The sequence below is a fragment of the Fukomys damarensis genome, unplaced genomic scaffold (assembly GCF_012274545.1).
Source record: "Fukomys damarensis isolate Sample0158 unplaced genomic scaffold, DMR_v1.0_HiC HiC_scaffold_9, whole genome shotgun sequence".
NCBI lineage: Eukaryota > Metazoa > Chordata > Mammalia > Rodentia > Bathyergidae > Fukomys > Fukomys damarensis.
The window spans coordinates 28,344,822-28,356,761 of record NW_022900921.1 but is presented as its reverse complement, the minus strand read 5'-3'; positions in this window follow the sequence as shown (position 1 = coordinate 28,356,761).

Genomic DNA, 11,940 nt, shown 5'->3' with positions numbered 1-11,940 from the left:
CGCCCCACCCCGCCCTCTGTTTACTTTACTCAGCCAATAGCAAGGCAGTTGCTCCCCGCGCCGTCTTTCCATTGGTCTGTCCGCCACCGTGCCCGCCCTCCCAGCCTGGGATTTGTTCAAAGGGGCAGGTGGACAGGACTACTGCGTCACCTCTTCCTGGTTGGTCTGCGGGCGGGGTTTGCCCCCTAGGTTCGAATTTCTAGGCCTTCGTAGGATACAAGACTGCCAATTAGCGCCCAGTCCTTCTGGAAGCCTGAGGTGGGTCCTCTGGGTCACGCCCAGGAGACCGGATGTGTAATTGAATAAAGGAAGCGTAGGTCCTTCCAGTAAGGCATACTGATTGGACCATCAGCCGGGGCGTGGCCCGGGTGCCTTTGGATCACGGAAAGCTTTTCTAGCGTTTTGTGAAGGCCAAGCTCGGTACCTTGCGGGCTTCCTGCGGGCTGGCCTAGAGCCACCTTAGGCCACGTGCCTCGCAGTATAGTCTGGAGACTGAAGCGAGGAGAAGCTGGGAGGAGGATAACTGCAACCACTTCGTCCCCCTGGCCTCCGGTCCGATAGCCTGTAGCACCCACCTCGCCCCCGTGGCCGGATGTTATGATTTCTCTCCTCCGACATTGCCTCAACTGCCCTCTGCCTCTGTTGCCTTATAAGACAACGTTACCACCCCTTGAACGTTGGGATTCGTTCACACCCATTATACAGGTGGGGAGTGGAGGCACTGGACGTTAAGTGGTTGGCTCCAGACCGAAGTCTAAGGGGAAAACAAGACCAACATTTTACAACTAATCAATACCTTCTATATATTCTAGATAATAGCCTTTTATTGGAATAGCTGGTAAAATTTTTTTCCCACTCTGGGTTGTCTCTTCACCCTGTTGGTAGTTTTTCTTGCTATGCAAAAGCTTTTTAATAAGATGAGGTCTCAACAGTCAACACTTTCTAGCTCAACACCCCACTTCCTCCACCCCCAGTTAGCACAGAAAGAAATGGAAGCTTGCCCAAAGTCATCGAGAAAGACAGAGCCGGATTCAACTAGGCTTCTCTAGTCCCGTTCATTCATTCATTCAGAAATACTTAGGGCACCTGCTTTGTCTCAGGCACGGAGCCAGTTGCTGAGGAATACGTCGGTGTCAGCAAGCTAGCCAAGCTCTCTGCTTACAAGCTTAAAGGGCAGGAGGGTGACATTTGAGTAGCCCAGGCAGAGGCAACAGCAAGTCCAAAAGCTCTAAAATTAGAATAAGTTTTTTTGTTTGTTGCTTCTTTTGGTACCGGGGGTTGAACTCAGGATCTTGCACTTGTGATGCAGGTGCGGTCTGGCCCTAGAATAGGTTTAATGAAGAAGTGTCCAGGGCCCAGTGGTCTGAGATGAGACTGGAGCAAAGGCACTGACTTTGTAGACCACAGTGAGGAGTTTTTTTAGCAAAAGTGAAATGTGAAGACTTTGAAAGGATGGTTTACACTTTAAAATGACCACTCTGACTAATGGACTCACAAGCAGCTAAAATTAGAAGCAGAGAGAGCAGTTGAGAGGCTAGAGAATTTCAGGAGACTAACAAGGTGGCAGTGGAGTAGGAGAAAAGTGAATATATTTAGCAAACATTTGGGAATTAAGAGAAAACCCAAGTGATCAATGGGACAAAGGGCAGGTACTTCACCAGAAGAAGGCTGTTGTGTTAAGTGAGACCTGAGGGTTAAACGAGAGTGTGTGTGTTTCAAAGTTAATGGAGTGAGGCTGGGTGTGGTGGCCCATCCCTAAAATCCCTCACTCAGGAGACTGAGGCAGGATTGTTACAAATTCAAGACCAGCCTGTCCTACAAAGTGAGACCTGTGTCAAAAAAAAAAAAATCATGTTAATGGGTAGAGGAGAGAAAGAACATCTAGATAGAAGAACACTGCAAGTTCAGGTGTCCATAGAGAGAGGAGAAAGGGCTCCTGTAATCAGTACCCATGGACAGAGCATGAGGCTAGAATTTAAAGGGATCACAAAATGAGGCTAAGGCCTTAGGAGCTTCCTGGATTTTGCCTTTCATTTTCAAGGTAAAGGGGAACCTTCAGGTGGGGAGCGGCAGGCTTTAGGCAAAGGAAGAGTATTGTGATCAGATTTACTTTCCCAAAGAGCTTTGGGCTGCACTGTGAAGGTTGGGGTAGGAATGGGGACAGGGGGCTGATTGGTACATAACTGTTATTAACTGGTTCTGAGCATCTGAGCACCCTCCCATTTGGAAGGAATCCTATGAGTTATAAAGGCAGCTTCTGCCTCCCATTAGGGAGATCAAAGGGGGAGACAATTTCCTGTCCTGGATCCCTAGTAGCTGTACCATGTTTCCAACCAGGTCTTTAAACCCAAGCAGGAGATCAACACAAGACATCAGTGAAATCATGCAGAATTATTGTGGAGGCAGTGAAAGGGAGAGGGAGGGAGTCAAGCAAGGCCTTTCCTTGGGAGGGGGATTCAGCAAGCACCCCAGGCTGTCCAGGCAGTTCCTTGTCTGCTTAAATTACCCAGACTTGGCATGATTGTACCTAAGTATTTTGAGGTACACCTAACCTCCTTTTAGGAGGAACCATTACAGGAATGACAGTGCCCTGTGTTAGGGCAGTAGCAAGGGTGTGCAGACAAGTGACAAGAGGTCAGAGCTATCAGACAAAGTGATATCTTTTAAATGGGAAATTGCCACCAACCATCTGAGACATGCATTTCTAAAACTTTGACCTATGGCACTCAGGAGGCTGAGACAAGAGGACTGCTGTGAGTTCGAGACCAGCCTGGGCTACGTAGTGAGCTCCAGGTCAGTCTCAACTACATAGACCCTGTCTCTAAATAAATAAGTAAATAAATAAAACTTTGACCTACAGAAACCACTGCATTCAAGCAAAAGAAGGAATCCTCAAGGTTATTTCCTGTAACATTGTCTGAAAAGATAGATCACATTAATTGCTCTTAATATAAACGAATTAAATACAATTTAGTCCTTTCCATACAGGACTACTATGTAGCTGTTAAAAACTCTGAGTGGCAAAAAACAACAAAAACAACAAAAAAAAGAATAGGCCGGGGGATTTAGCTCAGTGGTTCCACCACCTGCCTTGCAAGCACAGGGACCCGAGTTCGATCCTCAATACCCAAAAAAAAAAAAAAAAAAAAAAAAAAAAAAAAACCAAAAAACTCTGAGTGGGCTGAGTGTGTAGCTCAATGGCAGATCACTTGTAAGAGACACCAGATTTAATTCCCATTACTGAAAGAAGGGAAAAAAAATGGTATGGGGATGCTTATCTACCTATATAAACAATTTCCAAGATATATTACAATTAAAAAAAAAAATGGGGCCAGGGATTTAGCTCAGCGGTTTGGTGTCCTGCCTTGCAAGTGCAAAGGCAAGTTCAATCCCCGGTACAAAAAAACAAAACAAAAAAACAAGCTTGCAAGCGCAAAGACCCGAGTTCGATCCCTGGTACCAAAAAAACCAAGGTGTAAAGCAGCATGTAAGATTTGCTACCATTGTGTAAGAGGGGTCCGGATAGACTAGGTTAAGCTAAAGTAACAAACCCTCCTCAAGTTTCAGTGATTTAAAATAGATTTAAACCAGGCATTGTAGCACGTCTGTAATCCCAGTACTCAGGAGGATGAGGCAGGAGGATTGCTGTGAGTTCAAAGCCAGCCTCAGACACATAGTGAGTTCAAAGCCAGTGTGAACTATATACTGAGACCCCCACACAACCGCAACACTTTTTTTCTCATGTACAACATGGCTGTCAGGGGGTGGGGCAGCTCTATTCATGGTAGACCAAGACCCCAGAGTGATAAGGGATGACAGGGATTCATCTCAGTTTGTGCTTCTATAATGTCAGGCAGTAAAAGAAAAATGTGGTGGGCCAGGAATTCAACTCAGAGGATCCTCTGCCTGCCTCACAAGTGCAAGGTCCAAGTTAAAAAAAAATAGTGGTAAATTATACAATAGTCCTTCAAGTACAAGTTAGTTCTGCACATATTCCATTGATCAAAGCAAACCACATGACTACAACTGCAGTAATATGTCACTTAATGCCTAGGATACCTTCTACTCCAGAGCCTAACATAAGAGGATTCCTTGAGTCCATGAGTTCCATCCCATCCTGGACAACATAGTAAGATTCCATTTCAAATAAATAATAATTAAAGCACAGTAAATGCATAAACCAGGTACATAGTTGTTCATTATCACTACCAAATACTATGCACCATACATAATTAAATTGCTATTCTTTTTTTTTTTTTTTTCTTCACAATCCTGGAGATCAAACTCAAGGTCTTGGATAAGCTAGGCTTGTGCTGTACCACTGAGCTATACCCCAGTGTCTATTACCATCTTTTATAAGACTGGCAGCACGGTAGATTGGTGTATGCCAGCAATACAACCAACAAGTGAGTAATGTGTTGTGCTCTGATGTTATAAAAATTAATATGGTCGAGCCGGGTGTGGTGGCGAATGCCTGTAATCCCAGCACTCGGGAGGCTGAGGAAGGAGGATCACTGTGAGTTCGAGACCAGCCTGGACTACATAGTGAGTTCCAGGTTAGTCTCAACTACATAGTGAGACCCTGTCTCAAAAAACCAAAAAAAAAAAAAAACCTAATATGGTCACTGGGTGATAGGAATTTTTTAGCTTCATTATAATCTTGTGGGACCACCATCCATTATTGATTATTGAATGGTCATTATGCTGTGCATCAGTGTAGCTATAAAAAGTACAGTCCTGCTATGAGCTTCCAAGGTTCCAGCACCTGACCATGTAAGTAACCCTGACTGACAAGCCTGCCATTGTGGGACAAACAGCAGTCATCCTCTGTTGATTTCTGCCTGAATTCCCAACCCACAGAATCCATCAGCCTGAAAAAAAGACTTGTTGTAAGCCACAAAGTTTGAGCTTTGTTTCGTTTTGTTTCTTTACACACAGACACCTGGCATAGCTCCTATAGGCCTGGAAGGAGAATAGAATTGGAAATATGTGGTAAGCCACACCAGTGAGTACCACAAATTAGTTTGTTTACCTGTGGACAACATCTGGAGGGCCACAGGAGGCCCCCAGAAATGCTGGTTGCCTCTGGGAAGGCAGAGTTAAGTGGCTGGGGACAGATGTAGAAAGAAGATTTTTATCTTATGCCCTCTTGAAATTTTCATTTTTTTTCTTTCTTTCTTTCTTTCTTTCTTTCTTTCTCTTTCTTTCTTTCTTTCTTTCTTTCTTTCTTTCGTGTGTGTGCACATGCCAGGGATTGAACTCAGGACCTTGCCCTGGTGAGGCAAGTACTCAACAGTCACATGTGACAAGTATGGGAAGACACGATAGAGAACACTTCCAGCACCACAGAAATTTCTGTCAGGCAGCACTGGTCTGAAGGAAGAGTGGTTTCTACTTGTGAGTAGGCTCCACTCTGACAGTCAGTTTTAGTATATGGGCTGCCAAAGTGAGCACTCGATTTTTTTTTTTTTTTTTTTTTTTTTGGTGGTACCAGGGATCAAACTCAGAACTTTACACTTGTGAGGCAGGCACAGGGGTACCACTGAGCTAAATCCTGGGCCCCCCACTGTGATAGTCACCACTACCACTATCATTGCCACCAACAAAGGAGTGAAGAATGGTAGGCTAGATACTGTTTGTTTCCTCCAAATTCGTGTTCATTCTCATTCTGTCTCTATCTCTCTGTCTCTGTTTCTGTCTCTTTCTGTCTCTCTGCCTCTGTCTGTTTCAGTCTCTCTGTGTCTGTCTCTCTATCTCTGTCTCTCTCTTTCTCTGTCTGTCTCTCTCTGTCTCTTCCCCAACCCCCATTCAGTATTGGGGATTGAACCCAGGAGTACTCTACCATCGAGCTACAACTCTAATCCTTTTATTATTTTTAAAAATTTGAGAGAAGTTCTCACTAAATTGCCCAAGCTGGCCTCAAACTGGCAATACTTCTGCCTCAGTCTCTTCAGCAGCTAGGATTAAAGGTGTGTGTGATTATGCCCACCTCCCCAAAATTCTCCCTGAAAAGAACAGATAATTCTGCAAACTTTTGGAATCCATGCTCAAGACTCTGCTACAGAAGAACAGGTCCTGTTTTATAAATGTATATATAGGCAGCTGTGAGTAGAACCCTGCTGGTCTCACCCCAGGTCCCTACAGCCCAGCTGTAGAAAGAAGCCAGGGCAAAGAGATGGTACCTTTCTACTCTGATCCAAAGCAGTTGATGGAAGAGACTCCAATATGCAGGAGAATAGAAACAAATGTGCAAAACTGCTAAGAAGAGTTTGTGTGTGTGCGTGCGCGCGCGCACGCGCGCGCGTGTGTGTGTGTGTGTGTGTGTATCCATCTGGGAAAGTTTCGTAGCAAACTTCTATAGATTGAGCGGCAACCAGGATCTGCCTTTTCACATGTATTGCCATTCCACCATTTCAACAAGTCTGCCAGACAGTGCAAGTGCCCACCGTTTCCTAAAGTGCTGTGGCAATTGCCAGGCACAGTGGCACAGTGTGTCAGGCACACACCTCTAATCCCAGCTACTCAGGAGGCTGAGGTAGGAGGATTGCAAATTTGAGGCCAGCCTGGGCAATTTAGTGACTTAAGGAGACCCTGTCTCAAAAAGAGGGAGGTAGTAAGGATGTAATACAGTGGCAGAGCTCTTGCCTGTCATGGGCAAGGCAAAAAAAAAGTGTGGAAACTAAGGTCTAGAGAACCTGAGCTCCTTCCCCACCATCACACTGGGCTCAGTGGTAAAATAGGATTTGAAAGTTTCTTGACCCAAGTCCAATTCATCTCTACCCTATTCCTAAGGTCATTATTTTTTTTTTCCTTTAAACTACTGACTTACACAACTGATAATGAGGGGGTTTGTTTTGTTTTATTTTGTTTCAGGAACTTCCTGGTAACAGTATTTGAACTCTTGCATCAGTTAGGACTTTTGGTCATAACTGAAGCTGGCCTAAGCGGGGGGGGGGGGGGTTTTAATTTAGCTCAGTGGTTCCGCCACATGCCATGCAAGTGCAAGGTCCTGAGTTCGATCCCCAGTACCAAAAACAAACAAACAAATAAATAAATAGAAATGTATCCTCTCAAGTAACTGAAAAGTATAGGTGGTGGTTATACTTCAAATGTCTCTGGATCACACAGTTCTGAAATAATGTCACTCTAAATCTGTGCTTCACATAATTTGCCTGTGGGTGTTTTGTTTTTGTTTATTCTAGTGCTGAGCCTCAAATCCAGGGCCTCCTGTGTGCTAGGCAAGTGCTCTACCACTGAGCTATATGCCCAGCCCTCTGACTCTGCTTTTAATTTATTATATTTATTCTCAAAGTGGTTCTCAAAGAGATTTTGTGGGGGTTGTTTGGTTTGGTTTGGTTTGGTTTGTTTTTTTTGAGACAGGGTCTCACTATGTAGTTGAGATTGACCAGGAACTCACTATGTAGCCCAGGATGGTCTCGAACTCACAGCGATACTCCTGCCTCAGCCTCCCAAGTGCTGGGATTACAGGAGTGCACCACCATGCCCAGCTTTCCATCTGAGATTTATAGATGGCTGCCAGCATCCCGAGGCCTCTCTTGCTACACATATGCCAACCTCTGTGGTACACAAAGCCTTTGAATTGATAATTCCATCAAAAACCCTGGGGCTAGGGCTGGGAACTTAGCTCAGTGGTACCGTGCCTGCCTCATTAGCACAAGGTCCTGAGTTTGATCCCTGGTTAAAAAAAAAAAAAAAAAATCCAGAGTTGCCACCATTGGTTTGATTTGGGTAAGCTGTTCACTTTGTTTGTTTGTTTGTTTGTTTGTTTTTTGGTACCGGGGGATAGAACTTTGGACCTTGTGCTTACAAAGCAGGCAGCAGCATCACTGAGCTAAATCCCCAGCTAACTGTTCACTTCAAACCAATCGCTGAAGACAGAGAGAGGTGGTATTCTGGTTGGCCAGGTCTGGATCACATACCCCCTAGATAGGGTAAGCTTTATTTTATCCATATTGATGAAGGAGGGATAGATGAGTCCTCCACCTGGCCAGACCTCCAAGTCATTTTGCATTCCCTGGATACACAGTCCTGAGAGAGAGAGAGAGAAACTTTCTTGAGTTTAGGTCTCTCTGACTATAGTATGGCAGGAAGAGGTGCATCTAGTCTGTTAGGCTTCCGTAGTGGGAGATGGCCTCTAGAAATCGCCTTTTCACCTAGGGAAGGGTGACACACAGAAAAAAACTGAGTGGCTAGAGGAAAAGGGAATAGACAGCAATTGTCTGAATGCCCATGAGGGAGCTGCTTTGATCCCAGCAGGCCACATGCATCCTCTCACACTCTCTACAAGGCACCCTGGGCTCACCTCGTTCCCCATCTCACACGCTGCACAACCGCCCTGTGGATTACTGTATTACTCACTTGCCCCAGGAGCCCTTTTCTCCCTGTTCCACCTGAAAAGCCGTGCACATCAGCAGAGCTGTTCTCCAGCAGAGCTGGCTTCTCCCCAGGAGGAAGGAGCCAGTGTGAGTCTGGCCCTGGGACAAGGTCTATCCTCAGGTGCAATCAAAAACTGACAAAAGTGCTTTCACTTTAATGAGCTCCTCCTATATTTCATAGTTTTGCTTTCATCACGGACTTAACAGCTGCCGTTCCAACCTGTTCCCTTTTAAATCGGTGGTGAAAGAGCTGTCCTAATCCTCCTGCCTTCCTTTTGCAAGAAGTCTTCAAACAGCTTGCTTCTTTGTAGCAGAATTAGTAAACTGCTAACATTCTGCCTTCATTTTTCATAACTTACCTTGTGTCAGTGAGGACTCCTTGGATAAAGGGTCAGAAGTCTATTCAAATTGGTTTTATTGGCTCATATAATAAAACTTTTTTTTTTTTTTTTGGTGCTATGGATAAAACCCAGTGCCTTGCATATGCTATGCAATACCCTGAGCTGAGCTACACTCTCAGACTGGATGATTGAGAAGTACTCTAAAAAAAAAAAAAAAAAAAGACAGAGTCTTGCCTTGCTGTGTAATACAGGCTGGCCTTGGATTCACAGTCTTCTTTCTCAGCCTCCCAAATACTGGGATAATAGATATGTGCCACCACACTCAGCTATAACTAAGAAGTCTAAAGGGACCAAATGCAATAGTACATGCTTGTAATCCCAGGTATTCAGGAGGATCACAAGTTCAAGGCCTGCATAGACAATTTAGCAAAATCCCAGCTCAAAATTTAAAAATTATTATTATTATCATTATTATTATTATTATTATTATTATTATTATTATTTTGATACAGGTTCTCTCTATGTAGTCCATGTTGGTCTTGAACTCATTATGGAGCCCAGGCTAACCTCAGACTCAGGGCAAGCCCCCTGTCTCAGCCTCCCAAGTGCTGGGATTACAGGTGTGCACGACCACGACCAACTTCAAAGTAAAAAAGTTTAAAGGGGTTAGGGATGTGGTAGATGAGTCCCTGGTTCTAGTGTACATTCAAGCTCTCAATATCATCAGAAATCAACCATTTCTCAAATGTTGCATAACAAATTACTCCAAAATTTATGGCTTAAAACAACAGCATCTGATGACCATTTCTCAGTTTCTGATGGCCAGGAATTGAGGAGCAGTTTAGCTGGATGATTATAGCTTGAGGTCTGCTATGGTTTGTACATGACTGAATGTTCCCCAAGGGTCCATGTATTGGTTCCCAGCATGACTGTGGTACTGGGAAAAGGCGTGGGCCTTTGGGTGATGTAGACTTTGTCACAAGACGTTGCTCTTGAGGTGGATTACGGAATATTCTAGTAGAATTTTAGTTCTCATGTAAGTGTTGTTAGAGGCAAGCCTGGCCTCTCCTCCTATCTCTGGCTTTATGGATCAACAGGCAATCACTGGCTCCCATACAGGTGCCACCATTGCCATCCTCCAGAAGGTGACACAGCTAAGGAGAACCCTCATGAAAGCCTAGGCCTTACGCCATGCTGTTTGGACGTTTGGCCTCCAAAAACTGAAAGTTAAACAAATCACTTGACTTCATAAGTTATATTCAGGTATTTTATTTTAATAATAGAAAGCTAATACAAGGCCCCTGGTGAGATTGCAAGCTATATGTCAGTCAAGGCTGCAGCATTCAAATGGGAGTCTGCATGCTGCCTGAGTATTCCCCCATAGTGAATGATCCAAGTATCAAGATGGAAACTTCAGGCTGGGCATGGTGGCTCACTCCTGTAATCCCAGCACTCGGGAGGCTGAGGCAGGAGGATCACTGAGTTCGAGACCTGAGTTCCAGGTCAGTCTCAATTACATAGTGAGACCTTGTCTCAAAAAAAAAAAGATGGAAACTTCAATGCCTTTTACAACTTGGGCTTGGAAGTCTAAAACCATCACTTCTGCAAATTCTACTGGACACACAGTACAGCTCTGGCTCAATGTGAAAAGGGGCTATACAAAGGTATGGATCCCAGGAGGTGAAAATAGAGCAGGGCAGTCTTAGAGGCTTCCTGCCACAGCATTCCTCTCTCCTTCTTTCCCTGGTTGCTTTATTTTCCTATGTGTAGGTTTCATTTGCAGGCAGACCAAACACACACACACACACACACACACACACACACACACGCACGCACACGCACGCACACACATGTACACAGCATCAAAAGTTACAGAGGAGATCCCAACAATGAATGTAACTGTACTGTATCCCTAAAATGTACCAATAAACTCAATTAAAGCTGAAAAAAAAAGTTACAGAAGGCCGGGCATGGGGGTACACACCTGTAACCCCAGCACTTGGGAGGCTGAGGCATGAGGATTGCTGTGAGTTCGAGATCAGCCTGGGCTACATAGTGAGCTCCATCCAGGTCAGTCTCAACCACATAGTGAGACCCCATCTCAAAAAACCAAAAAAAAGGACAAAGAAGGCCATTAATATGTACAGCCCTATAGCCCTGCAGCCTACAGTCTAGTCTACCTGCTTACTGATGCAAGTGGAAAGAAGTACCTCTTTCCCTAAAGTTCTGGCAAAAGTCCCAAGGCAGACTGGTTGGCCTAATTTGTTTTTACGCTTATCTCTGAACCAATCATTGTGGCCTAGAGATGCCATACTCTGATTGGCTAGACTCAAGCCCATGTTATGTGCTAACTGGCCAGACATAGGCCATATTTCCCAGCCCTAGAGGCCTGTGGAGGAGGTGAGGAAAGGATAGTTCCTTACCAGAAAATCAAGGTGTCACCATTGAACCAGAATGAATGCTGGGCAGGAAAACACTATATGTTCACTTCTTCCTTCTCTTTATGCTCCAACTATACCTTTTAGTGCATTAGTTTAGCACTTTTTTTCATGGCATTGGTAGAATTCTGAGAGGGCCTTAAGATCTCCATCCCCATTTATATGCACTTTCTCCCAGTTATTCAATTAATGATCCAAGTTTTCTGCAAAACAGGTTTTGTGCGTGCGTGCGTGTGTGTGTGTGTGTGTGTGTGTGTGTGTGTGGTTCTAGGCACAAGCTGAGGTTCACAGGCTAGGCAAGTATTTTACCACTAAGCCAACACCCCCAGCCCTTCTGTAAAATATATTTTGCAAATGGAATTAAGGTCTCCATCAGTTGACCTTAAAATAGGAAGATTATCCTTGGTGGGCCATGCCCAATCAGTTTCCCCCAGCAAAATGTATTCAAAGTATGAGAGATTCAACACAAGGGAGAGCTTCTTTTGGCTTTGAAGTTGAAGGGAACACATGGAAGAAATACAGGTGACATCTAGGGGGTAAGGGTGGCCCCCCTGGGTGATAACCTGCAGGGGAACTCAGCACTACAACAAGGAACTGCATTCTGTCAATAACCTGAAAGAGCTCAGCAGTGACTCTTCCCCAGAGCCCCCAAAGAACTCAGTCTTGGACTGGGGATTTAGCTCAGTAAGTGCTTCATAAGTGTAAGGTCCTGAGTTCAATCCCCAGTACCAAAAAAAAAAAAAAAAAAAAAAAAAAAAAAACCAG